The sequence below is a fragment of the Heteronotia binoei genome, chromosome 6, assembly GCF_032191835.1.
Source record: "Heteronotia binoei isolate CCM8104 ecotype False Entrance Well chromosome 6, APGP_CSIRO_Hbin_v1, whole genome shotgun sequence".
Lineage (NCBI taxonomy): Eukaryota > Metazoa > Chordata > Lepidosauria > Squamata > Gekkonidae > Heteronotia > Heteronotia binoei.
The window spans coordinates 140,061,059-140,084,934 of NC_083228.1; the positions used below are offsets into that span (position 1 = coordinate 140,061,059).

At 50.4% G+C, this 23,876-nt stretch overlaps 1 protein-coding gene and 4 non-coding genes across 5 annotated transcripts in view; all 5 read right to left on the reverse strand.

Moving 5' to 3' along the window:
- Positions 1–23,876, reverse strand: part of DIS3L2 (DIS3 like 3'-5' exoribonuclease 2) — a 419,389-nt gene that overhangs the window by 88,655 nt on the left and 306,858 nt on the right.
- TRNAV-GAC (transfer RNA valine (anticodon GAC)) lies at positions 21,420–21,491 on the reverse strand. Its single transcript has one exon. It is a non-coding gene; the product is annotated as a tRNA-Val (tRNA).
- TRNAV-GAC (transfer RNA valine (anticodon GAC)) lies at positions 21,558–21,629 on the reverse strand. Its single transcript has one exon. It is a non-coding gene; the product is annotated as a tRNA-Val (tRNA).
- TRNAV-GAC (transfer RNA valine (anticodon GAC)) lies at positions 21,696–21,767 on the reverse strand. Its single transcript has one exon. It is a non-coding gene; the product is annotated as a tRNA-Val (tRNA).
- TRNAV-GAC (transfer RNA valine (anticodon GAC)) lies at positions 21,834–21,905 on the reverse strand. The gene has a single exon. It is a non-coding gene; the product is annotated as a tRNA-Val (tRNA).

A 23,876-nucleotide genomic window follows, 5' to 3' on the forward strand; every position in this document is an offset into this window, starting at 1 on the left:
CATTCCAGAAGAAAAAGACCGTAGATTTATACCCCACCCTTCTCTTTGAATCAGAGTCTCCGAACGGCTTACAATCTCCTTTACCTTCTTCCCCCACAACAGACACCCTGCGGTGTAGGTGGGGCTGAGAGAGCTCTGCCATAAGCTGCCCATTCAAGGACAACTCTTATGAGGGCTATGGCTGACCCAAGACCATTCCAGCAGCTGCAAGTGCAGAAGTCGGGAATCAAACCCAGTTCTCCCAGATAAGAGTCCACATACTTAACCACTACGCTAAACTGGCTTGTGAAATGTCTCTTCCATTTATGAATGGTGTCAAATCCAGCATCTTGTACTGGATGCCCCAAAACCACCTCCAAAGTCGCTCTCTAACTGGTAGCACCTTTCAGTCAACCTTGGACATATATGGACATATGAAGCTGCCTTACACTGAATCAGACCCTCGGTCCCTCAAAGTCAATATTGTCTACTCAGACTGGCAGCGGCTCTCCAGCGTCTCAAGCTGAGGTTTTCCACACCTATTTGCCTGGACCCTTTTTTGGAGATGCCAGGGATTGAACCTGGGACCTTCTGCTTACCAAGCAAATGCTCTACCACTGAGCCACCGTCCCTCCCCACCTTCCTCATGGATGGATAGAAAGCTGTCCACACTATTACAAGTTCCAAGCCATCTCAGTACATTCACGTGTCACACCAAGCACAGATCTTTTTCTGTGGAGAAGAAGAAGAAGAAGAAGAAGAAGAAGAAGAAGAAGAAGAAGAAGAAGAAGAAGAAGAAGAAGAAGAAGAAGAAGAAGAAGAAGAAGAAGAAGAAGAAGAAGAAGAAGAAGAAGAAGAAGAATTGCAGATTTATATCCCGCCCTTCTCCCTGAATCAGAGACTCAGAGCGGCTTACAATCTCCTATGTCTTCTCCCCTCACAACAGACACCCTGTGAGGGGGGTGGGGCTGGAGAGGGCTCTCACAGCAGCTGCCCTTTCAAGGACAACCTCTGCCAGAGCTATGGCTAACCCAAGGCCATTCCAGCAGGTGCAAGCGGAGGAGTGGGGAATCAAACCTGGTTCTCCCAGATAAGAGTCCTCACACTTAACCACTACACCAAACTGACCCAGGGCCATCTCAGCAGGTGCAAGCGGAGGAGTGGGGAATCAAACCTGGTTCTCCCAGATAAGAGTCCGCACACTTAACCACTACACCAAACTGGCTCTCAATAATTCTCAAAAAACACATATGATGTTATAAAAATAGATCCTGTAAAGAGTCATAATTGGATTCTCAGTAATTTAACCGCGGTATATTGGTGTGCATTGATAATTACAGCCAGTCAGATATTCTGCAGAATTTCTCAACAGGCCACAAAGTAATCCTCCCCTGTACCTGCTAATGAGAGGTACGCGGTTCCTAAATGTGTGTATTTATTTTATTTTATCAAATTTATACCCCCGCCCTCCCCTGGCGGGCTCAGGGCGGCTGACAACAGCACACCAAACCCCATAAAAACAGACTGCACAACAAAATCAACCATTACAATTTAAAATCACTTGAAAACCAAGATGTGCGTTCCTGATTACTCCGAATGTTCTTGCTTCGGTTATGATGATTCAGTGGGCTTATCGGTGCCGTGGAGTAATAGCTACCTCCCTTCAGTCTCTAAAGGTGAGTCTGAATAAGTTGGTTTTACAGGCCCTGCGGAACTGCGGCAAGTCCCTGATGTTTTCAGGTAAGGCAGGGGTGGCCAGCGGTAGCTCTCCAGATGTTTTTTGCCTACAACTCCCATTAGCCCCAGCCATTGGCCATGCCGGCAGGGGCTGACGGGAGTTGTAGGCAAAAAAACATCTGGAGAGCTACCCTTGGCCACCCCTGGTATATAGCCATTGGCCGTTCCAAAACAGAACCCAACAACAAAGTTTCAAACGAGCACCTTAAAAGTGTGTGTGTGTGTGAGAGAGAGAGAGCACGCATGTGTAACGCTCAACTATCATGCTTAATGTTCCGTGAAAGTCCCCTCTGCAGTTTGCATACAGAACAAATTACCCAGGCTGAAGCTAAGGGCGCATCTGCGTGCGCATGAAATTCTGCCCTCTCTATCCATCCATCTCTTCGGGGCTTTTTTTTTTTTTTGGTAGCAGGAACTCCTTTGCATATTAGGCCACTCCCTCCCCCAATGCAGCCAATCCTCCTAGAGCTTACGGGCTCTTAGTATTGGGCCTACTGTAAGCTCTTGGAGGATTGGCTACATCAGGGGGTGTGGTCTGATGCAAAAGTTCCGGCTACAAAAAAAGTCCTGCATCTCCTCCTCCTTCGTGGCAGACAGGTCCCTGTATCTACCTTAGGCTGCTCTTCATGTTTGACACAGAAGGTGTGCACATTCTCTGGACTGACTCCCGTCCCTTAGCATTGTGAGACAGGCCTTCGCCAGAATTTGAAGAGCCCCGGTTCCTAAGCAGGACACAAGAGAGGGCTTTCCCTGGCCTTATTAGGAAAAAAATTATTTTATTACATTTATATCCTGCCCTCCCCTCACTGGCCTCTCATCAATAGATAGAGCTGGGTTATCCGCATATTGATGGCACCCATATCTCCAGACAATCCGGGCAAGGGGGTGCATATAGATTGTCCGGAGATATGGGTTGGCCATCTCAAGGAGCAGAAGCAGCACGTCAAGGAGCAGAAGTCCTGCTGTTTATGACACCGTGTGAATTGGGATTTATTTCATTTCATTTCACTTATTAAAAACATTTGTTAGCCTCCTTTCTTCCTTACAGAGCTCAAGGCAGCTTGCAATAGGACTAGAGTACATAAAATACACAAAACCAAAGTTCTAAAATCAGTTTAGGGCTCTCTTTTTTTTCTGATAAAGCCATTTTCAGCTGCCTCCTAAAGACCCAAAGAGACGGGGCCAGGCACATGTCCATTGGGAGGTTGCTCCAGAATTGCGGGGCTGCCGCCAAAAAGGTCCTGTCTCGTATCCCCACCAAATGAGCCTCATGAAGGAGCCAGAATTATCTTAACTCAGTATGCTCATCTCAACGGTTTTAAGGGTAAGTATTCCCCGAGTATGGGATTGAATGGGAATTGTGCTTTGAATTTTCTAAGACTTTGGTTTGATAACCTACAGATGATAATTTTGTGCACGCCCCCGATCTGAAGCCATCTGTGAAACGGCTGTCCCAGCTAGCGGCCCTGTTGCCGAGGACTGGGGGACACATCTGCACATCCATATGAGCGCTAAATGAAGGAGCGGGTCTCCATTTGAAATTTTGACATTTTCTAAGTGCGAATGGATGACATCTTATGCAACATTGGTCTGGTCCCTGTGACTTTGTCTGCGGCTTTTTCCAAGTCAGGAATTGAGAGACTCAAATTGGACTAGTGCATTTGCCTACCGTAAAAACTTTTGCGCGATTAGCATTTGGTATATTCTCACAAATTGCTATTTGAATAATTCTGCACTCTCCTTAAGAATTTTTGTACAATAATTTGAGCTGTGAGCTTTCCCTATGAAGATGAAGAAAGGGTAAAACGATTAGGGCTCTTTAGCTTGGAGAAACATTGACTGTGGGGTGACATGGAAGAGGTTGACAAGATTATGCATGGGATGGAGAAAGTAGAGAAAGAAGTCCTTTTCTCCCTTTCTCACAATACAAGAACTCGTGGGCATTCGATGAAATTGCTGAGCAGTCGGGTTAGAACGGATAAAAGGAGGTACTTCTTCACCCAAAGGGTGATTAACATGTGGAATTCACTGCCACAGGAGGTGGCAGCGGCTATAAGCATAGCCAGCTTTAAGAGGGGGGTAGATAAAAATATAGAGCAGAGGTCCATCAGTGGCTATTAGCCACAGTTGTGATACAGAGTGTTGGATGGGCCATTGGCCTGATCCAACATGGCTTCTCTTATGTTCTTATGTGACATAGAGTGTTGGCTGGAGGGGCCATTGGCCTAATCCAACAGGGCTTCTCTTATGTGACACAGAGTGTTGGACTGGATGGGCCACTGGCCTGATCCAACAGGGCTTCTCTTATGTGACACAGAGTGTTGGACTGGAGGGTCCATTGGCTTGATCCAACAGGGCTTCTCTTATGTTCTTATGTGACACTGAGTGTTGGACTGGAGGGGCCATTGGCCTGATCCAACATGGCTTCTCTTATGTTCTTATGTGACACAGAGTGTTGGGCTGGATGGGCCATTGGCCTGATCCAACATGGTTTCTCTTATGTTCTTATGTGACACAGAGTGTTGGGCTGGATGGGCCATTGGCCTGATCCAACATGGTTTCTCTTATGTTCTTATATGACATTGGACTAGATGGACCATTGGCCTGATCCAACATGGCTTCTCTTATGTTCTTATGTGACACAGAGTGTTGGACTGGATGTGCCATTGGCCTGATCCAACATGGCTTCTCTTATATTCTTATGTTCCTGCTCTTTGAAAGACTGATTCAGAATCCGGCATCTGCAATTGTTCCTGTCTGGATGCTGATCGTCCTGGTGCTGCTGGCGCAACGCGTTTTTAAAATCAAAAACATTCCAAAGCCCCCAAAACCTGTTTTTCATTTGACGGTGCCCCTTCGATAACGGATGCATGAACTTTTCTCCCCTGGAAGAAAGCACTTTGTCACAGTGACCTTGCCTACCGCCCACACTAACCTTCCCTGCTTGAAAGAATTATAAGCGAGTTTTTCCCAACGGCCTTCCAACGTGAATGCGGCAGAGCGTCTTTCCTCTCGTCGCTGGAAAGGCGAGAGCATTGGCTGAGTTATGGCTACAGAAAGGGGCCAGCGCCCGTTTGAAAGAAGGCGAGCGAGAAGGAAGGAAAGGTGCGCGCCTGCTGAAATTCTGTCCAGAAACACTCGGCACGCACCAATTTTAATTCTGTTTAAAAAGCATCAAATTTCTAGTCCTCAAGGGCTGTGAAAATACGCTCCAAGAGAGGAGAGCGAGGAGCAAAGAAAACCAGGATTTCAATCGGAGAGGCTTTGGCTCGACATCGCTCTCTTGCTCCTCCCAAGCCTCGTTCGAAGAAATTTGATCGGAGTGACCCAAATGCGCTCAATTTGCGCAATCGATACATGTCCTAGAATTCAAGTTTTCAAGGCACCGGAAGTTTCAGTTACGCTGGGACAGAATTCTGATTTATTTCAGTACCGTTGACTGTGCTACTTAACTGGGGATTCGACAAGCGTTTCCTCCCTCCCGTTCAGCCGTTGTGGTCTCGGTTCACAAGAGGCACGGCGCTCTACTGCCAAACTATTTTTTCCCCCCTTTCCTTTTTAAAAATAAAAAAGGCCTCCAATGTAAATGGTACTTTTAAAAGCCACTTGCAAATCTAGGAACTTTTGACGTCACTCTTCCTTCCACCTACCCGATCTCGACCACAACAAAGGGAGAGTGGTGGGAAATTTGGATGGAAAGAAACGGCAGCAACGGCCCGAGTCCCGGCCAAACGAAGGGATATTCGTTCACAGATCAAGAGCAGGGCACGGTGTGCCTGTTGGACCCGAGAGACCTGGGTTCAAACTCCAGCCAGAGCGAGGCTGCAGCTTTCTGCTATGCTCATGGGAGCACAGAAGCACCACATCAGACTGAGGGACCCCTGCAAGGAAATCTGGGGACACCAGGGTTGTTTTTTTTTGTAACAGGAACTCCTCTGCATATTAGGCCACACATTCCTGATGTAGCCAATCCTCCAAAAGCTTACAAGGCTCTTAGTAAGGGGCGTACTGCAAGCTCCAGGAGGATTGGCTACATCGGGGTGTGTGGCCTAATATGCAAAGGAGTTCTTGCTACAAAAAGAGTCCTGGGGGACGCCCTTCTCAGACTGCCTCGTTGGGAATTGCTGATCCGTGTCATTCCAAAGACTGCCTGTGAAGCTGGCCTGGGTCTAATACCAGGATCCCCAGAGTACCACTTGTGGGCACCATGGCACCTGCTGATACCTTCCCTAGTGCCCGCTGCCAAGTGTTTTTGGGAAGTGGGTGGCTTTCGCCCACCAAGGCCATGTAGATTTTTAAAAAATGTGGCTTTGACAGTGACTGCCATTGCAGCACAAGTATCTTCACTGTGTGACTGAAGGTAACCTGCGGCAGCCATTTTGTGGCTGGCCCCGCCTCTTGTGGCAACCATTTTGTGGCTGTGTCAGAATGCCAAAGGAACCCACAGACTCAAGAAGGCTGGGGAGCCCTCGGCTAAGCCCCTCTTCCAACAGCCACAGAGATACTAGGCATCACTGGCACAAGAAGAAGACCGCAGATTTATACCCCACCCTTCTCTCTGAAACAGAGTCTCAGAGCGGCTCACAATCTCCTTTACCTTCTTCACCCACGACAGACACCCTGTGGTGTAGGTGGGGCTGAAAGAGCTCTGCCATAAGCTGTCCTTTCAAGGACAACCCCTGGGAGAGCTATGGCTGACCCAAGGCCATTCCAGCAGCTGCAAGAGGGAAGAGCGGGGAATCAAACCCGGTTCTCCCAGATAAGAGAGCTCTGGCTGACCCAAGGCCATTCCAGCAGGTGCAAGTGGAGGAGTGGGGAATCAAACCCGGTTCTCCCAGATAAGAGTCCACACGCTTAACCACTACACCAAACCACTACACCAAGTCAGTAAGGCTCCCTCTACGTTCCCTAACTGATAGCAGTCTACTTCTCAAGGCTGTCGTGAGCACAAGCAAGCAAATAACTGTAAAACATGGAAGTGTGCGCTTGGATCATTTTTGCGAAGTGCCAACCCAGAATATGAACATATGTAGCTGCCTTATACTGAATCAGACCCTTGGTCCATTGAAGTCAGTATTGTCTTCTCAGACTGGCAGCGGCTCTCCAGGGTCTCAAGCTGAGTTTTTTCACACCTATTTGCCTGGACCCTTTTTGGAGATGCCAGGGATTGAACCTGGGACCTTCTGCTTCCCAAGCAGATGCTCTACCACTGAGCCACCGTCCCTCCCCCTGATGGGGCTGAAGGAGCTAAAACTAAACCAACAAATTACATCAGGCATCAGAGAATCAAATGATTTGTGGGGCGAACTCTAAAAATAATCCTCAGATATATCAGTAGCTCAACATCAAGTTTATCCTTCTCGGTAGCTCAGCATCAAGTTCTCTCAACTCCCAAGACGCCCGCGCTTTTCTACCGGCCAGCTGGGGGTTTTGTAGGGTATATTATAGCCAGTCTCCGATTTGGCCACGTTCCTTTTCGGAAGCAGGTTTTAAGAAGCAGAAACGAATACCACGTTTAGCAGAGAGACGCTCAAGCTCTCAAAAATGAGCTATTTATCCCCCCCAGAAAGAAAAAGTTTAAAGAAAAAAAGAGACGAACAGCTCTCTCGGCAAATTTTTTCCATCGGTGGTGTTTTCTTTCAAGGCTTCAACGCTCCCCCCCTCCCCGCAATCCTTGCTTTTTCCCTGGAAAAACACTCAAGACAAAATTCACAGGCTCGGGAGAGATGGCGGGAAGATTCTACGCTCACGGCAGGGGGAAAAAATGGCCTTCTGTTAATTAGCTGCTCTCGTTTCAGCAAAGCTCTCTCTCCCTTTTCTCGAACAGACAGAAGAAAGACTGGAGGCCAGCAGGCTAAAAGCAGGAGACGGGACTCTTTGGGGTGCACCGAGGACCGAAAGCGGTGATTAAATTAGGGAACGCATGACTACGTCCCAATACGCGTCGTCACTCACGGGCTGGACAAAACCTGCGGCAACAATGCGCGGCCCAGCCCGAGAGGTCACCATTAACGTGATTAGCTATGGGCGCTGGGAGATGAGATGGCTGAAACGCCAGCACGTTAAAAAAACCCCTCCATTATTCAGGACGGCGAGGGAGACCCTTTGAGTCGCTTCAAACCTACCGCAGATGCCCACTCGACATTAAGCGATGTGCCCAAGGCCGCCGAGAAACGGGATGCATAAAGCGGGCATTCAGGGAAGCGCCAATTTACCATGCGGCATTGTTCCCGCCTTGTTCCCATGGCGCCAGTGGGGGTCGTCCCCAGGGGGCCCCGGCTCGAGAACAGGGGCACGTCGTAAGACACCCCCCCCCCCTTTCCAAATCACCAGCCCCATCCTGTGCGGACTTTTCAAGTCCTCCTGCTTTCCTTGCCCAATGGAGCGTTTGGCCTTTGGAGTCACAGAAAGCTGCCTCATCTATCACTGACACCCGGGTTTCCAAAGGGCGGGAGGCAAATCCCTCTTTGGCAGCAGGAAAGAGATCCGAGTGGGCCGCCGTGTTGGTCTGAAGCAATAGAACGAAGCAGTAGACAAGTTGCACCTTTAAGACCAACTAAGTTTTATTCAGAATGGACGCTTCCATACGCTCTTAAGCAGACTTCATCAGACATATGGGAATGGACGCAGCAGTTCTTAATATAAGTGGGCAGCGAGCTGGTATACAGAATCACGGGAATGTTTTTAGCAGATTAAAAGCATCACAAATAGGGATCTGTGTTTGTTTGTTTAGTATAGATAACTGGACTGTCACAGCAGTGGAGGGTGATAAATAGCAAGCATGTCATAGGTCTGAAGTGCCATAAATCTGGACGTCATTCTGGCTTCTTAGTTGTGGGTTTAAATGGAGGGCATTAGTATCGCAAGGAGTTATAGCAACATTACAGTCTGATGAAGTCTGCTTAAGAGCACACGAAAGCTTCCATTCTGAATAAAACTTAGTTGGTCCTAAAAGGTGCCACTTTTCTACTGCTTTGTTCTATGGCGACAGGAAAAGCTGCGGCCACGAGGAGAGGAGGGGGCAGGAGGAGCGGGACGGCACCGGAGAAGATTCAAGTGGAGATTCCGCTAGAAGAAGAGAGAAGACGAGAGACTGGATTTATACCCCGCCCTTCGCTAGCCAAAGGAGTCTCAGAGCGGCTTACTAATCTCCTATCTTTTCTCTTCCCTGCAACAGACCCCCCTGTGGGGTAGGTGAGGCTGACAGTGCTCTCCCAGAACAGCCTTGAGAGAACTTGTGGCTGACCCAAGGTCCAAGGAAGAATTCTCACAGGAGCTCCTTTGCATATTAGGTCACACACCCCTGATGTAGCCAATTCTCCAAGAGCTGACAAAAAAGAGCCTTGTAAGCTCTTGGAGGATTGGCTACATCGGGGGGGCGTGGCCTGATATGCAAAGGAGCTCCTGCTAGAATTCGACCCCTGCCCAAAGTCACATCAGCAGGTGTATGTGGAGGAGTGGGGATTCAAACCCGGTTCTCCCAGATAAGGTTGAGTTTCTGGCCCATGGATGGTGCAAGAGACAGAAGCTGAAGAGAATGGTTGCTCCCCCGCCTCGTCAGTTGGCGCCATCCTATTGTCACAGCATCCGGATTCTGATATCCGTGTCTTGGTAATCTCCTACTCCTCTTTATGGGGAATTATGGTACAGCACAGCCTCATCTGGACAGCCCAGGCTAGATTGATTTCATCAGGTTCAGTTTTGTGTTCGGTTCTGGGTACCACATTTTAAGAAGGATAGAGACAAGCTAGAACGAGTCCAACGAAGATGGGGAGGGGTCTAGAGACCAATGAAGAAAGACCGAAGGAGCTGGGCAGGTTTAGCCTGGAGAGGAGGCGGCTGAGAGGTGATACGATCACCATCTTCAAGTCCTTGAAGGGCTGTCATCTAGAGGGTGGTGTGGAATTGTTTTCTGTGGCCCCAGAAGGTGGGACCAGAACCAACGGGTTGAAATTAAATCAGAAGAGTTTCCGGCTCAACATCAGGAAGAACTTCCTGACTGTGAGAGCGGTTCCTCAGTGGAACAGGCTTCCTCGGGAGGTAGTGGGCTCTCCTCCTTGGAGGTTTTGAAACAGAGGCTAGATGGCCATCTGACAGCAATGGAGATCCTGTGAATTTGGGGGGAGGGGTTTGTGAGTTTCCTGCATTGTGCAGAGGGTTAGAACATAAGAACATAAGAGAAGCCATGTTGGATCAGGCCAACGGCCCATCCAGTCCAACACTCTGTGTCACACAGTGGCAAAAAATTTTATATACACACATACACTGTGGCTAATAGCCACCGATGGACCTGTGCTCCATATTTTTATCTAAACCCCTCTTGAAGGTGGCTATACTTGTGGCCGCCACCACCTCCTGTGGCAGTGAATTCCACATGTTAATCACCCTTTGGGTGAAGAAGCCCAGGGTTGCTGCGCAGAGGCAGGCAATGGCAAACCACCACAGTCAGATCTCAGAAGCTAAGTAGGGTTAGCCCTGGTTAGCGTTTGGATGGGAGACGGCCAAGGATTCAGGGCCGCTACGCAGAGGCAGGCAATGGCAAACCACCTCTGAAAAGCTCTCACCTTGGAAACCCTCTGAGGCTCCCGTAAGTCAGCTGCAACTGATGGTGAAAAGAGAAGGGTGGCACCGAGGGTCTATTTCTTGTTGTCCGACAACCGATTGGCTGCTGTTGCGGGACAAAACGGACAACTGCCAACGTTCCCTCTAAGCCGCAGAGTGTTGGAATTTGCAAGTCTGCAACACTTTCAGTATTTATAGAGTTAGCTTTGCTGTTCCTTTTAGTCAACAAGAAGTCCCCTGTGTTTACTGTAACCTGTCTGTTCGCTAGAGAGAAAGCCCGCGAAAGTCTGTCGGAGGTCTTAGTTAAAGGACCAGTAATTGAGTGCTGCGATTGGAAATCAATGTATTGCCTAGTCTGCATTTTATGACATCTCTTCCTCCCTTTGTCTAAGTTTGGAGAAGAGGAGGGTCTATTTTTTGTTGTTCAACAACTGATTGGCTGCTGTTGCGGGACAAAACGGACAACCGCCAATGTTCTCTCTAAGCTGCAGCGTCTTGTGAGCAAAAAATCTACTTTGTGGTTTAAACAATTTTATTAATAACATATGGTTACAATGTTTAATTATATCCTTGCTATCTCCAACCCATATGATATTTTCAATCCCCCCTCCCTCCGTTCCTAGACTCCCGCCGAGGTTATATACGTAAGTTCAATTATAAAGGTACCCTTAACCAATCAAAATTCAATGTCTTTCTTTTCTCACACCCATATTAAAAGATTGTCCAATGTCTTTTTACGTTCCACTCTTGCTCTATATATCCTCTAAATTTCTTCCATTCCTTTTTAAACACATCCAAGTCATAGTCTCTTAAAGTTCTTGTTAGTTTGTCCATCTCACTCCACGATAAAACTTTCACAATCCAGTCCCATTTCTCTGGTATTTTTTCTTGCTTCCACAACTGCACATACAATGTCCTAGCAAAATTCTAACAAAAATTCTACTTTGTGAGCTCCTGGACATTCTGAATAAAACTTTGTTGGTCTTAAAGGTACCGCTTGTCTACTGCTTTGTTCTATTGCTTCAGACCAACACGGCTGCCCACTACATGGTATTAAAGTTGTGAGCTCCTGGCATGAAAGCTGTGAGCTACCGCATACATTAGCTTGCTCTAGGGCCATTCTTCCTGAGCGGAGACAAAAATGTCGTGAGCCAGAGACTAAAAAAAATTCTGAGCTAGCTCACACTAACTCAGCCTAGAGGGAACACTGTTTGGGAGCTACTGGCAATGTGGTTGTGAGCTACTGCATAATGACGGCATCAATTAGCCACCCTGTGTCCGTTTGGAATGGGCGGGATATAAATTGAAGGTAAATAAATAAAACAAATAAATATTGCACTCTGGGGCCATCCTTCCTGAGCGGAGACAAAAATGTGTGAGCCGGAGGCTTAAAAATCTGTGAGCTAGCTCACGCTCACTCATCTTAGAGGGAACGCTGCCCACTGGTCCGACCCAGCAGGGCTTCTCTTCTGTTACACTAATGCTTCTTCCAACGGAAAGAAAACCTGAGGGAATGAGAAGCGAGAACGCCTGAATGGTAGAGCATCTGGCTGTGGCATGCCAAAGGTCCCAGGTTCAATCCCCGGCACCTCTACATAAAAGATCTGGCAGCAAGTGACAAGAGAGACCTCGGCCTGAAATCCTAGAGCAGGGTTCTTTTTCTAGCAGGAGTGCCTCTGCGTATTAGGCCACGCCCCCCTGATGTAGCCAATCCTCCTGGAGCTTCCGGTAGGCCCTGGACTAAGAGCCCTCTAAGCTCTTGGAGGATTGGCTACAACGGGGGGGCGTGGCCTAATATGCAGAAGAGCTCGTGCTAGCAAAAGAGCCCTGCTGGAAAGCCGCCACAAGTCTGAGCGGAGAAGACGGACGGAGATGGTGGACCAAAGGGTCTGAGTCCGTTATCAGGCAGCTTCACGTTTGCTCATGTCCCACGGGAAGAGGACCCGCAGCCACTCAGCGCTTTAACGGTCCAGCGCAGGGCCATGAATTGGGCCCGAATGCAAAATGGAAGTCAGCTGGATCAGATCGGCTGCAACCAGTGACTTCCGAAGCTGGGAAACGGCAACTGCTTTTGCCGCCTGTCCCTAAACGTTTCCACGGACACCCCCTGCACCAACCCCACGTTGCTCCGATGCCAGTATTTCTCTTCCAAGGCCTCAGAAAGGGTTTGCGCCTGTTCCTGCATCAGCTTTACTCCAACCCACAGGTTTGACTCCTTCCCGTCAGGAAAGAGTCTGTAGAACCTCATCCCCTCCCTTCCGGAAGCCAAACAGGGTCTGCTTCTCGCCCCCTCTCTTTTGGGGTGCAAAGACTGAAGCGTGCCTCCACCCTAGGGTTGCCAAGTCCAATTCAAGAAATATCTGGGGACTTTGGGGGTGGAGCCAGGAGACATTGGGGGCGGAGCCAGGAGCAAGGGTGTGACAAGCATCGTTGAACTCCAAGGGAGTTCTGGCCATCACATTTAAAGGGACAGCACACCTTTTAAAATGCCTTGCTTCCATAGAAAATAATGAAAGATAGGGGCACCTTCTATTGGGGCTCGTAGAATTGGACCCCCTGGTCCAATCCTTTTGAAACTTGGGGGGGTATTTTGGGGAGAGGCACTGGATGCTATACTGAAAATTTGGCACCTCTACCTCAAAAAACAGCCCCCCCCCAGAGCCCCCGATACCCGCAGATCAATTCCCCATAATTCCCTATGGGAATAGTTCATGGAGGTGCATAATGGCTGTGGGGGAGGGGCTTCCCCCGCTGGCCAGCTGGCTGGGAGAGGGGGGAAGCCTGTAAAACCGGGGAACCCCCGCTGGGACCTGGGGATTGGGAAGCCTACTCCACCCTGAGTCCGGGGAGCTCTTGTTTTCAGAGAGGGGAAAGGAGGAAGAGCTTAATTCAGGAATAATGAAAGTGTAGAAAGAGACCTGGATTCTGATCAGCACACCCCCCCTCGTAGGGAGGGAGGGAGGGAAACAAGCTTTTGAAGAGAAACTTTTGGAAATCTGACAAAGGGAACTTTGATGATCAAAGACCTGAAAATCTTGTCGGTCGCTAAAGGGCTACTGGCCTCAAATCTCGTTCTTCTTCTGCAGACCAGAAGTAGCAGGAGCTACTTTGCATATTAGGCCACGCCCCTTGATGTAGCCAATCCTCTTGGAGCTTACAGCAGGCCCTGTACTAAAAGCCAGTTTGGTGTAGTGGTGAAGTGCGCGGACTCTTATCTGGGAGAACCGGCCTTGATTCCCCACTCCTCCACTTGCAGCTGCTGGAATGGTCTTGGGTCAGCCATAGCTCTCACAGGGGTTGTCCTTGAAAGGGCAGCTTCGGTCAGAGCTCTCTCAGCCCCACCCACCTCACAAGGTGTCTGTTGTGGGGGAGGAAGGTAAAGGAGATTGTGAGCCGCTCTGAGATTCAGAGGGGAGGGCGGGATATAAATCCAATATCTTCTTCTTCTTCTCTTGGGAGGACTGGCTACATCAGGGGTGTGCGGCCTAACATGCAAAGGAGAGGGATGGTGGCTCAGCGGTAGAGCATCTGCTTGGTTAGCAGAAGGTCCCAGGTTCAATCCCATCTCCAACTACAAAGGGTCCAGGCAAAATAGGCGTGGAAAACCTCAGCTCGAGACCCTGGAGAGCCGCTGCCAGTCTGAGTAGACAATACTGACTTCAATGGACCGAGGGTCTCATTCAGTAGAAGGCAGCTTCATATGTTCACAGGGAGTTCCTGCTACAAAAAAAGCCCTTCTGCAGACTAACGCAGCTGCCCTACCAACGCTTTCAAAGGGGATCGCCTCGTGCACATTTTAAGCCGTGCAGCAGGGGTCCCATCCTAAAATCTGGGGGAGAGTCAAGGTCGCTCGGCCCAGCCCCCCCCCCCCCTGGTTCTGTTCCATTTGCAATCCCTCCTCTACCCTCTGTGTCAAAGAGAAATTAAAAGGAAGGCAGGGACGGTGGCCGGCAGTGCCGCTCGCCCGTCACTAGGGGGCGCCTGACGCCCCTGGATCTCTTCTCCCGGGGAGAACCGCTTTCCCCTCTCGGAAACCGCGAAGGGGCAACGACCAAGGGATTATCTCAGCAGGTGATGACTGCAAAGGGAAAACAACACCACTGGCAAGGCTAAAGGTAGGAATGAGTTGTTCAGCGGATGACCGGCAGTTTCCAAACTTTGTCCTCGCTGGCCTCGGAGGCTAACAAAGACCAAGGACTGGTGACGACAAACAGCCGACAGGAGGGTGATGCCACAAAGGTGAAGGTGAGGGGGGGAGGAATCATGTGACTGCCCTTCCGTGCCAATCTCTCCTTTCCAAAAGAAAATTATTTTATTTATTTGTTTGGATTTCTATCCCGCCCTCCCCGCCACAGCAGGCTCAGGGCGGCTCGCACGTTCACACCAAATACAATTAAAACATAAAAAATATTAAGGGACGCTCGAGGTGCTCTTGGTCTTTAGACGGTAATCTATTTCATAAAAGGGATGGCTGCCCACTCTGTTCCGCATTAAGTTTAACTATTCTGCTGTTCCAGGTGGATGCTGTATAGAGAACAGCTCCAAGGGTCAGGCTAGAGGCGGACTGGATGTTTCAAAGCCTGTTGCAGCCTGTGACCTGATTAACAAAACGCCTGGCGGAAGAGAAGAAGATGATGATATTGGATTTATATCCCGCCCTCCACTCCGAAGAGTCTCAGAGCGGCTCACAATCTCCTTTACCTTCCTCCCCCGCAACAGACACCCTGGGAGGTCGATGAAGATATTGGATTTATATCCCGCCCTCCACTCCGAAGAGTCTCAGAGCGGCTCACAATCTCCTTTACCTTCCTCCCCCACAACAGACACCCTGTGAGGTAGATGAAGATATTGGATTTATATCCCGCCCTCCACTCCAAAGAGTCTCAGAGCGGCTCACAATCTCCTTTATCTTCCTCCGCCCCCCAACAGACACCCTGTGAGGTAGATGAAGATATTGGATTTATATCCCGCCCTCCACTCCGAAGAGTCTCAGAGCGGCTCACAATCTCCTTTATCTTCCTCCCCCACAACAAACACCCTGTGAGGTAGATGAAGATATTGGATTTATATCCCACCCTCCACTCTGAAGAGTCTCAGAGCAGCTCACAATCTCCTTTACCTTCCTCCCCCACAACAGACACCCTGTGAGGTAGATGAAGATATTGGATTTATATCCCACCCTCCACTCCGAAGAGTCTCAGAGCGGCTCACAATCTCCTTTACCTTCCTCCCCCACAACAGACACCCTGTGAGGTAGATGAAGATATTGGATTTATATCCCGCCCTCCACTCCGAAGAGTCTCAGAGCGGCTCACAATCTCCTTGACCTTCCTCCCCCACAACAGACACCCTGTGAGGTGGGTGGGGCTGAGAGGACTCTCACAGCAGCTGCCCCTTCAAGGACAATGTCTGCCAGAGCTATGGCTGACCCAAGGCCATTCCAGCAGCTGCAAGCGGAGAAGTGGGGAATCGAACCCGGTTCTCCCAGATAAGAGTCCGCACACTTAACCACTACACCAAACCATCTTGCAGGCCCTGCAGAACTGTGCGAGCTCTCGCAGGGCCTCTTCAAGGAGCTCATTCCACCAGCTCAGAGCTACAACAGAGAAGGCCCTGGCTCTGGTCATCATGAGCCTGGCCTCTTTGAGGCCAGGGATTGAGAGCAGGTTTTGTGACCACGACTCTCCGGGGAACATGTGGGGAAGGGCAGTCCTGAAGTGAATTCACTGCCACAGGAGGTGGTGGAGACTAGAAGCATAGCCAGCTTCAAGAGGGGGTTAGATAAAAATATGGAACAGAGGTCCATCAGTGACACAGAGTGTTGGACTGGAGGGGCCACTGCCCTGATCCAACATGGCTTCTCTTATGTTCTTATGTGACACAGAGTGTTGGACTGGAGGGGCCATTGGCCTGATCCAACATGGCTTCTCTTATGTGACACAGAGTGTTGGACGGGATGGGCCACTGGCCTGATCCAACATGGCTTCTCTTATGTTCTTATGTATAAAAAGGTCAAGGTAGTCCCCCTGTGCAAGCACCAGTCGTTTCCGACTCTGGGGTGACGTTGCTTTCACAACGTTTTCACGGCAGACTTTTTACGCGGTGGTTTGCCATTGCCTTCCCCAGTCATCTACGCTTTCCCCCCCAGCAAGCTGGGGACTCGTTTGACCGACCTCGTAAGGGTGGAAGGCTGAGTCGACCTGGAGCCGGCTTCCTGAACCAGCTTCCGCTGGGACCGAACTTAGGTCGTGAGCAGAGGGCTCTGACTGCAGTAGTGCAGCTTTACCCAGTCTGCGCCACGGGGCTCTTTCTCCTGAAGGTATATATATATAGGGCTGTCAAGAGGAAGGGGCTTGCTTCCTGAAATCCCGTCTGCAGCTGTCAGGGATTTTGGCTGCACACAGAGGCACCTCTCGCAGGGCCTCGGCCTCTGCAGGGAGCTCGTTCCACCAGCTCAGAGCTACAACAGGAGGGAGGTGGCACCCTTTTGAGTTCCCTCCTCTGGAACCCAGAGGCCGCGTAGCTGACCCCGTGTCAGAGGCACGATTCTCAACGGCAGTGAGTTTGGGAAGGGGGCGGGGTTGCGGCTCCGGAAAGTTTCACCTTCGCCTTCTTTTTCCAGTCCGCACAACCCGTCACAATGAACTTTCCCCCGGCAGGTGAAACAATGCAGCCTTTCGACACGGCACGTGAAGCTACCGACGGTGGCCCCCTGATCTCATTAGTCATCATTGATGACTCAGGGTGATGAAAAGAAAAGCGGTGGGGGAAGGGCACACATCCGGCTGGGGGAAAAAATACCTGGGCAAAGACTTCCTCGAGGTCTGTGTGACAAAGGGAACCCGGATCAACCAGCCCCGTGGTGCAGAATGGTAAAGCTGCAGTGAAAGTCGAGGTAGTCCCCTGGGCAAGCACCAGTCGTTTCCGACTCCGGGGTGAGGTCAACTCGCATCGTGATGCTTTCACGGCAGACTTTTGACAGGGTGGTTTGCCGTTGCCTTCCCCAGTCATCTGCACTTTCCCCCCGGCCACCTGGGTATTCCTTTGACCGACCTCAGAAGGCTGGAAGGCTGAGTCAACCTCGAGCCGGCGACCTGAACCCAGCTTCCGCCGGGATCGAACTCAGGTTGCGAGCAGGACTGCAGCTTTACCACTCTGCTCCCAACCCAAGTTCGATCTTGGCGGAAGCTGGATTCAGGTAGCTGGTTGAGGGCTGACTTAGCCTTCCCTCCTTCCGAGGTCGGTGAAATGAGGACCCAGCTTGCTGGGGGGAAAGCGTAGATTACTGGGGAAGGCAATGGTAAATCACCCTGTAAAAAGCTGGGTTCAGGTAGCTGGCTTGAGGTTGACTCAGCCTTCCCTCCTTCCAAGGTCGGTGAAAAGAGGACCCAGCTTGCTGGGGGGAAAGCGTAGATGACTGGGGAAGGCAATGGCAAACCACCCTGTAAAAAGCTGGGTTCAGGTAGCTGGCTCGAGGTTGACTCAGCCTTCCTTCTTTCCGAGGTCGGTGAAATGAGGACCCAGCTTGCTGGGGGGAAAGCGTAGATGACTGGGGAAGGCAATGGCAAACCACCCTGTAAAAAGCTGGGTTCAGGTAGCTGGCTTGAGGTTGACTCAGCCTTCCCTCCTTCCAAGGTCAGTGAAAAGAGGACCCAGCTTGCTGGGGGGAAAGCGTAGATGACTGGGGAAGGCAATGGCAAACCACCCTGTAAAAAGCTGGGTTCAGGTAGCTGGCTCGAGGTTGACTCAGCCTTCCTTCTTTCCGAGGTCGGTGAAATGAGGACCCAGCTTGCTGGGGGGAAAGCGTAGATGACTGGGGAAGGCAATGGCAAACCACCCTGTAAAAAGCTGGGTTCAGGTAGCTGGCTCAAGGTTGACTCAGCCTTCCCTCCTTCCGAGGTCGGTGAAATGAAGAAGAAGAAGAAGAAGAAGAAGAAGAAGAAGAAGAAGATATTGGATTTATATCCCGCCCTCCACTCCGAAGAGTCTCAGAGCGGCTCACAATCTCCTTTACCTTCCTCCCCCACAACAGACACCCTGTGAGGTGGGTGGGGCTGGAGAGGGCTCTCACAGCAGCTGCCCTTTCAAGGACAACCCCTGCCAGAGCTATGGCTGACCCAAGGCCATTCTAGCAGGTGCAAGTGGAGGAGTGGGGAATCAAACCCGGTTCTCCCAGATAAGAGTCCGCACACTTAACCACTACACCAAACTGGCTCTCCAGTGCCCAGCTTGCTGGGGGGAAAGCGTAGATGACTGGGGAAGGCAATGGCAAACCACCCTGTAAAAAGCTGGGTTCAGGTAGCCGGCTCCAGGTTGACTCAGCCTTCCATCCTTCCGAGGTCGGTGAAATGAGTGCCCAGCTTGCTTGGGGGGGAAAGCGTAGATGACTGGGGAAGGCAATGGCAAACTACTCCGTAACGAAAGTCTGCTGTGAAAACGTCATGAACGTGTCACCCCAGAGTTGGAAACGACTGGTGCTTGCACAGGGGACGACCTTTGCCTTTTTAACGCATCCCTCCCTTAGAAAAGAACCCGTGCTTCATTACCGGCAACATTCTCGCTGCACAGTCCCTGCAGACTGGAGACGGCCTGCTGCGCTCACTGTTCACAGACTTGCGCCTGCTCCGGCAAGATCCTTCGTGCTCCTGCCCAAGGGTTCGCAGACCATTTTGGCCGAAACATTCGGCTAATGTTCAGAAACCAGCTGCCCCGTTCTTCCCCTTCAAGTTCTGGGACAAGTTATCTTGTGCCCCCCATGTCAACGCACGGCAAGGGAGATCTTTCACATCACCTCCTGCCCGGTCCTTTTAACCAGAGGTGCTGGGGATTGAATCGGGGACTTTCTGCATGCCGAGCAGATGATCTAACCAAGGAACCAGGGGCTCGCGTCAAGGTCTTTCACAAGTTTGGTTTTACTGCCTGGTCCTTTTAATTGGAGATGCCGGGGATTGAACCGGGGACCTTCTACGTGCCGAGCAGATGCCCTGCCACTCAGCCGCGGCCCCTCCGCAAACACGCGTGAAGCCGGCCTTATACTGAACCAGAACGCTGGTTCAGTATAAGTACATCCTCCACTATATTTTAATGTCTTCCTTTTTTTGTAACCCAGCGGAAGCTGGATTCAGGTAGCCGGCCCAAGGTTGACTCAGCCTTCCATCCTTCCGAGGTCGGTCAAATGAGTTCCCAGCTTGCTGGGGGGGGGGGGGGGGGAGTGTAAAAGACTGGGGAAGGCAAGGGCAAACCACCCCATCAAAAGTCTGCCGTGAAAAAGTTGTGAAAGCAACGTCCCCCCAGAGTCGGAAACGACTGGCGCTTGCACAGGGGACCTTTCCTTTCCTTTTTTCTAACGGCAAACCATAATGGACGTTCTAACCTCTTGAGAGACCGTGCCCTCTGTTTAAACTAACAAAGCCAGAATGTTACCTAGATTTATGGCACTTCGCACCTACAACAGCAGCCTGCTTTTTATCTCCCTCCAGTGTTGTTTCAGCCCTGCTTTGCCCTGACACTAACAAACACAGATCCCTATTTGTGATTCTTTTAATCTGCTAACCACATTCCCATGATTCTACGTACCAACTCACTGCCCACTTATATTAAGAACTGCTGCTTGCCATTCCCATTTTGGCTGATGAAGACTGCTTAAGAGCTTACGAAAGCTGACATTCTGAATAAAACAGAGTTGGTCTTAAAGGTGCACTTGTGTACTGCTTTGTTCTATTGCTTCAGGCCAACACGGCTGCCTACTGGGATCTATCGAACTGGTCCTTCAAGGTCAGTCTTGCCTACTCAAACTGGCATCAGCTCTCCAGGGTCTCGGGCAAAAGTATTTAGCATCATCTGGAGAGCCAGTTTGGTGTAGTGGTTAAGTGTGCGGACTCTTATCTGGGAGAACCGGGTTTGATTCCCCACTCCTCCACTTGCACCTGCTAGAATGGCCTTGGGTCAGCCATAGCTCTGGCAGAGGTTGTCCTTGAAAGGGCAGCTGCTGTGAGAGCCCTCTCCTGCCCCACCCACCTCACAGGGTGTCTGTTGTGGGGGAGGAAGGTAAAGGAGATTGTGAGCCGCTCTGAGACTCTTCGGAGTGGAGGGCGGGATATAAATCCAATATCTTCTTCTTCTTCTTCTTCTTCTTCTTCTTCTTCTTCTTCTTCTTCTTCTTCTATTGCTCGGTCCTTGCAACTGGAGATGCCAGGGACTGAACCTGTGATCCTTCCACATCCCAAGCGGAGGCTCTGCTACTGAGCCGTGGCCCCTCTCCAAAAACATACACAGGAAGCTGCTATATACTGAATCAGAACACTGTCTACTCAAATTGGCAGTTGCTCTCCAGGGTCTCAGGAAGAGGTCTTTCAGATCACCTCCTACCTGGTCCTTCTAACTGGAGATGTCGGGGATTGAACCTGGGACCTTCTGAGTGTCAGATATTCTACCACTGAGCTACAGCCCCACTTCATGGCTCTCTGGGGTCTAAGGCTGAGGTCTTTCCCATCACCTCCTGCCTACTACTGAGCTACAGCCCTATTTCATGGCTCTTTGGGGTCTCAGGCTGAGGTCTTTCCCATCACCTCCTGCCTGGTCCTTTTAACTGGAGATGCCGGGGATTGAACCTGGGACCTTCTGGGTGTCAGATATTCTACCACTGAGCTACAGCCCCACTTCATGGCTCTCTGGGGTCTAAGGCTGAGGTCTTTCCCATCACCTCCTGCCTACTACTGAGCTACAGCCCCATTTCATGGCTCTTTGGGGTCTCAGGCTGAGGTCTTTCCCATCACCTCCTGCCTGGTCCTTTTAACTGGAGATGCCGGGGATTGAACCTGGGACCTTCTGGGTGTCAGATATTCTACCACTGAGCTACAGCCCCACTTCATGGCTCTCTGGGGTCTAAGGCTGAGGTCTTTCCCATCACCTCCTGCCTACTACTGAGCTACAGCCTCATTTCATGGCTCTTTGGGGTCTCAGGCTGAGGTCTTTCCCATCACCTCCTGCCTGGTCCTTTTAACTGGAGATGCCAGGGATTGAACCTGAGACCTTCTGGGTGTCAAACAGATATTCTACCACTGAGCTACAGCCCCACTTCATGGCTCTCCAGAGTCTCAGGCTGAGGTCTTTCCCATCACCTCCTGCCTGGTCTTTTTAACTGGAGATGGCAGGGATTGAACCTGGGACCTTCTGCGTGTCAAGCAGACACCCTACCACTGAGCTACAGCCCCACTTCATGGCTCTCCAGGGTCTCAGGCTAAGGTCTTTCCCATCACCTCCTGCCTGGTCTTTTTAACTGGAGATGGCAGGGATTGAACCTGGGACCTTCTGCGTGTCAAGCAGACACCCTACCACTGAGCTACAGCCCCACTTCATGGCTCTCCAGGGTCTCAGGCTGAGGTCTTTCCCATCACCTCCTGCCTGGTCTTTTTAACTGGAGATGGCAGGGATTGAACCTGGGACCTTCTGCGTGTCAAGCAGACACCCTACCACTGAGCTACAGCCCCACTTCATGGCTCTCCAGGGTCTCAGGCTGAGGTCTTTCCCATCACCTCCTGCCTGGTCTTTTTAACTGGAGATGGCGGGGATTGAACCTGGGACCTTCTGCGTGTCAAGCAGACACTCTACCACTGAGCTACAGCCCCACTTCATGGCTCTCCAGAGTCTCAGGCTGAGGTCTTTCCCATCACCTCCTGCCTGGTCCTTTTCACTGGAGATGCCGGGGATTGAACCTGGGACCTTCTGCATACCAGGCAGAGGTTCTACCACTGAGCCGCGGCTCCTCCCCTTTACCAGAAGGTTTCAAGAACTGTTGCAGCTCTCAGTAGGCAGCAGCAGTGCGCTAGACAAACTAATGATCTGAACTCTGTGAAGCACAACTTTGGACATTCATATATGAGACAGAGGAGACCAGACTGAACCAGTGAAGAGCTACTAGTCTTCACAGTGGGGAGGGGGGGCTTTCCATGGTTAATTAAATTTTAATTGGATTTTAAAGCAGCATTTTTAATATTGTCGTTTTAATTTACAGTCCGACAAGAAAGCGCACAGGTCAAAGATTCAAAATACACACACATGCAAAATAAAAAGGACCACTGTTGAAAGGGAATACAGAAATAATTCCCTGAGTGTGTAGGAATTTAACTCCACCTTCTGCGCAACTCCAGGCTGGGAAATTACTGCAGATTTGGGGGTGGAGGTGCCAACTCCAGGATGGGAAGTTACTGGAGATTTGAGGATGGAGGTGCCAACTCCAGGTCCCAGATTCAAAATACACGCATATGCAAAATAAAAAAGGACCACTGTTGAAAAGGAATACAGAAATAATTCCCTGAGTGTGTAGGAATTTAACTCCACCTTCTGCGCAACTCCAGGAAATTACTGCAGATTTGGGGGTGGAGGTGCCAACTCCAGGTTGCCAACACCAGGTCCCAGATTCAAAATACACACATATGCAAAATACAAAGGACCACTGTTGAAAAGGAATACAGAAATAATTCCCTGAACGTGTAGGAATTTTACCTCCACCTTCTGCGCAACTCCGGGTTGGGATATTACTGACAGACATAACCTTTATTGGCATAACAGAAAAGAAAAACGAGGTCCAAAGGAATTTCAAAATGGGACATACAAACCGCAGTAATTTGCAAGCCCAACCAGAATGGGAATACAAAGTTACATGCAAAACTTAGCTAAGAAAAGTAGGGCCAGGACACTAGAAGCCCTCACACTGTTTCCTCAACCCAAGCACCAAGAATACAGAGTATCACTGCCCGAGACATAAGAACATAAGAGAAGCCATGTTGAATCAAGCTAACAGCCCCTCCAGCCCAACACTCAGTGTCACACAGTGGCCAAAAAAACCAGGTGCCATCAAGAGGTCCATCAGTGGAGCCAGGACACTGGAAGCCCTCACACTGTTGCCCCGCCAAGCACCAAGAATACAGAGCATCACTGCCCCAGACATAAGAGAAGCCATGTTGGATCAGGCCAATGGCCCATCCAGTCCAACACTCTGTGTCACACAGTGGCCAAAAAACCCAGGTGCCATCAGGAGGTCCATCAGTGGGACCAGGGCACTAGAAGCCCTTCCACTGTGCCCCCCACCCCCTCCCAAGCACCAAGAATACAGAGCATCACTTGCCCCAGACAGAGAGTTCTAACAAGACGCTGTGGCTAATAGCCACTGATGCTGCTAACTCTGTCTTGGGAAATTCCTGGAGATTGTGGAGTACAGCCTAGAGAGGACCACAGCAGGATATAATGCCAAAGAACTCACCCTCCAGAGCAGCCAATTTCTCCAAGAGAACTGATCTCTGTAGTTCAGAGAGCAGTTGTAATACCAGGAGATCTCCAGGTCCCTCCTGGAGTTTGGCAACCTTGCCCCAAATAAACACTTCTATTCTTGCTGCACAAGGGGAAACTAACTTGCGGCCCAAACTGCAGAGCTAACGCAATTTCGGCACTGCAAATTATCGCACGGATGAGGAGGGGAGATTCCCTCGAAAGCAATCTGGCCTGGCTTCCTCATTTAATGAAATCTACCAAGCAGCTCCGTTCTCGGCTCCACTTTCCACCGGGGGCCCATTCGGGAGACAGTTTGCTGCTCTTCTGCT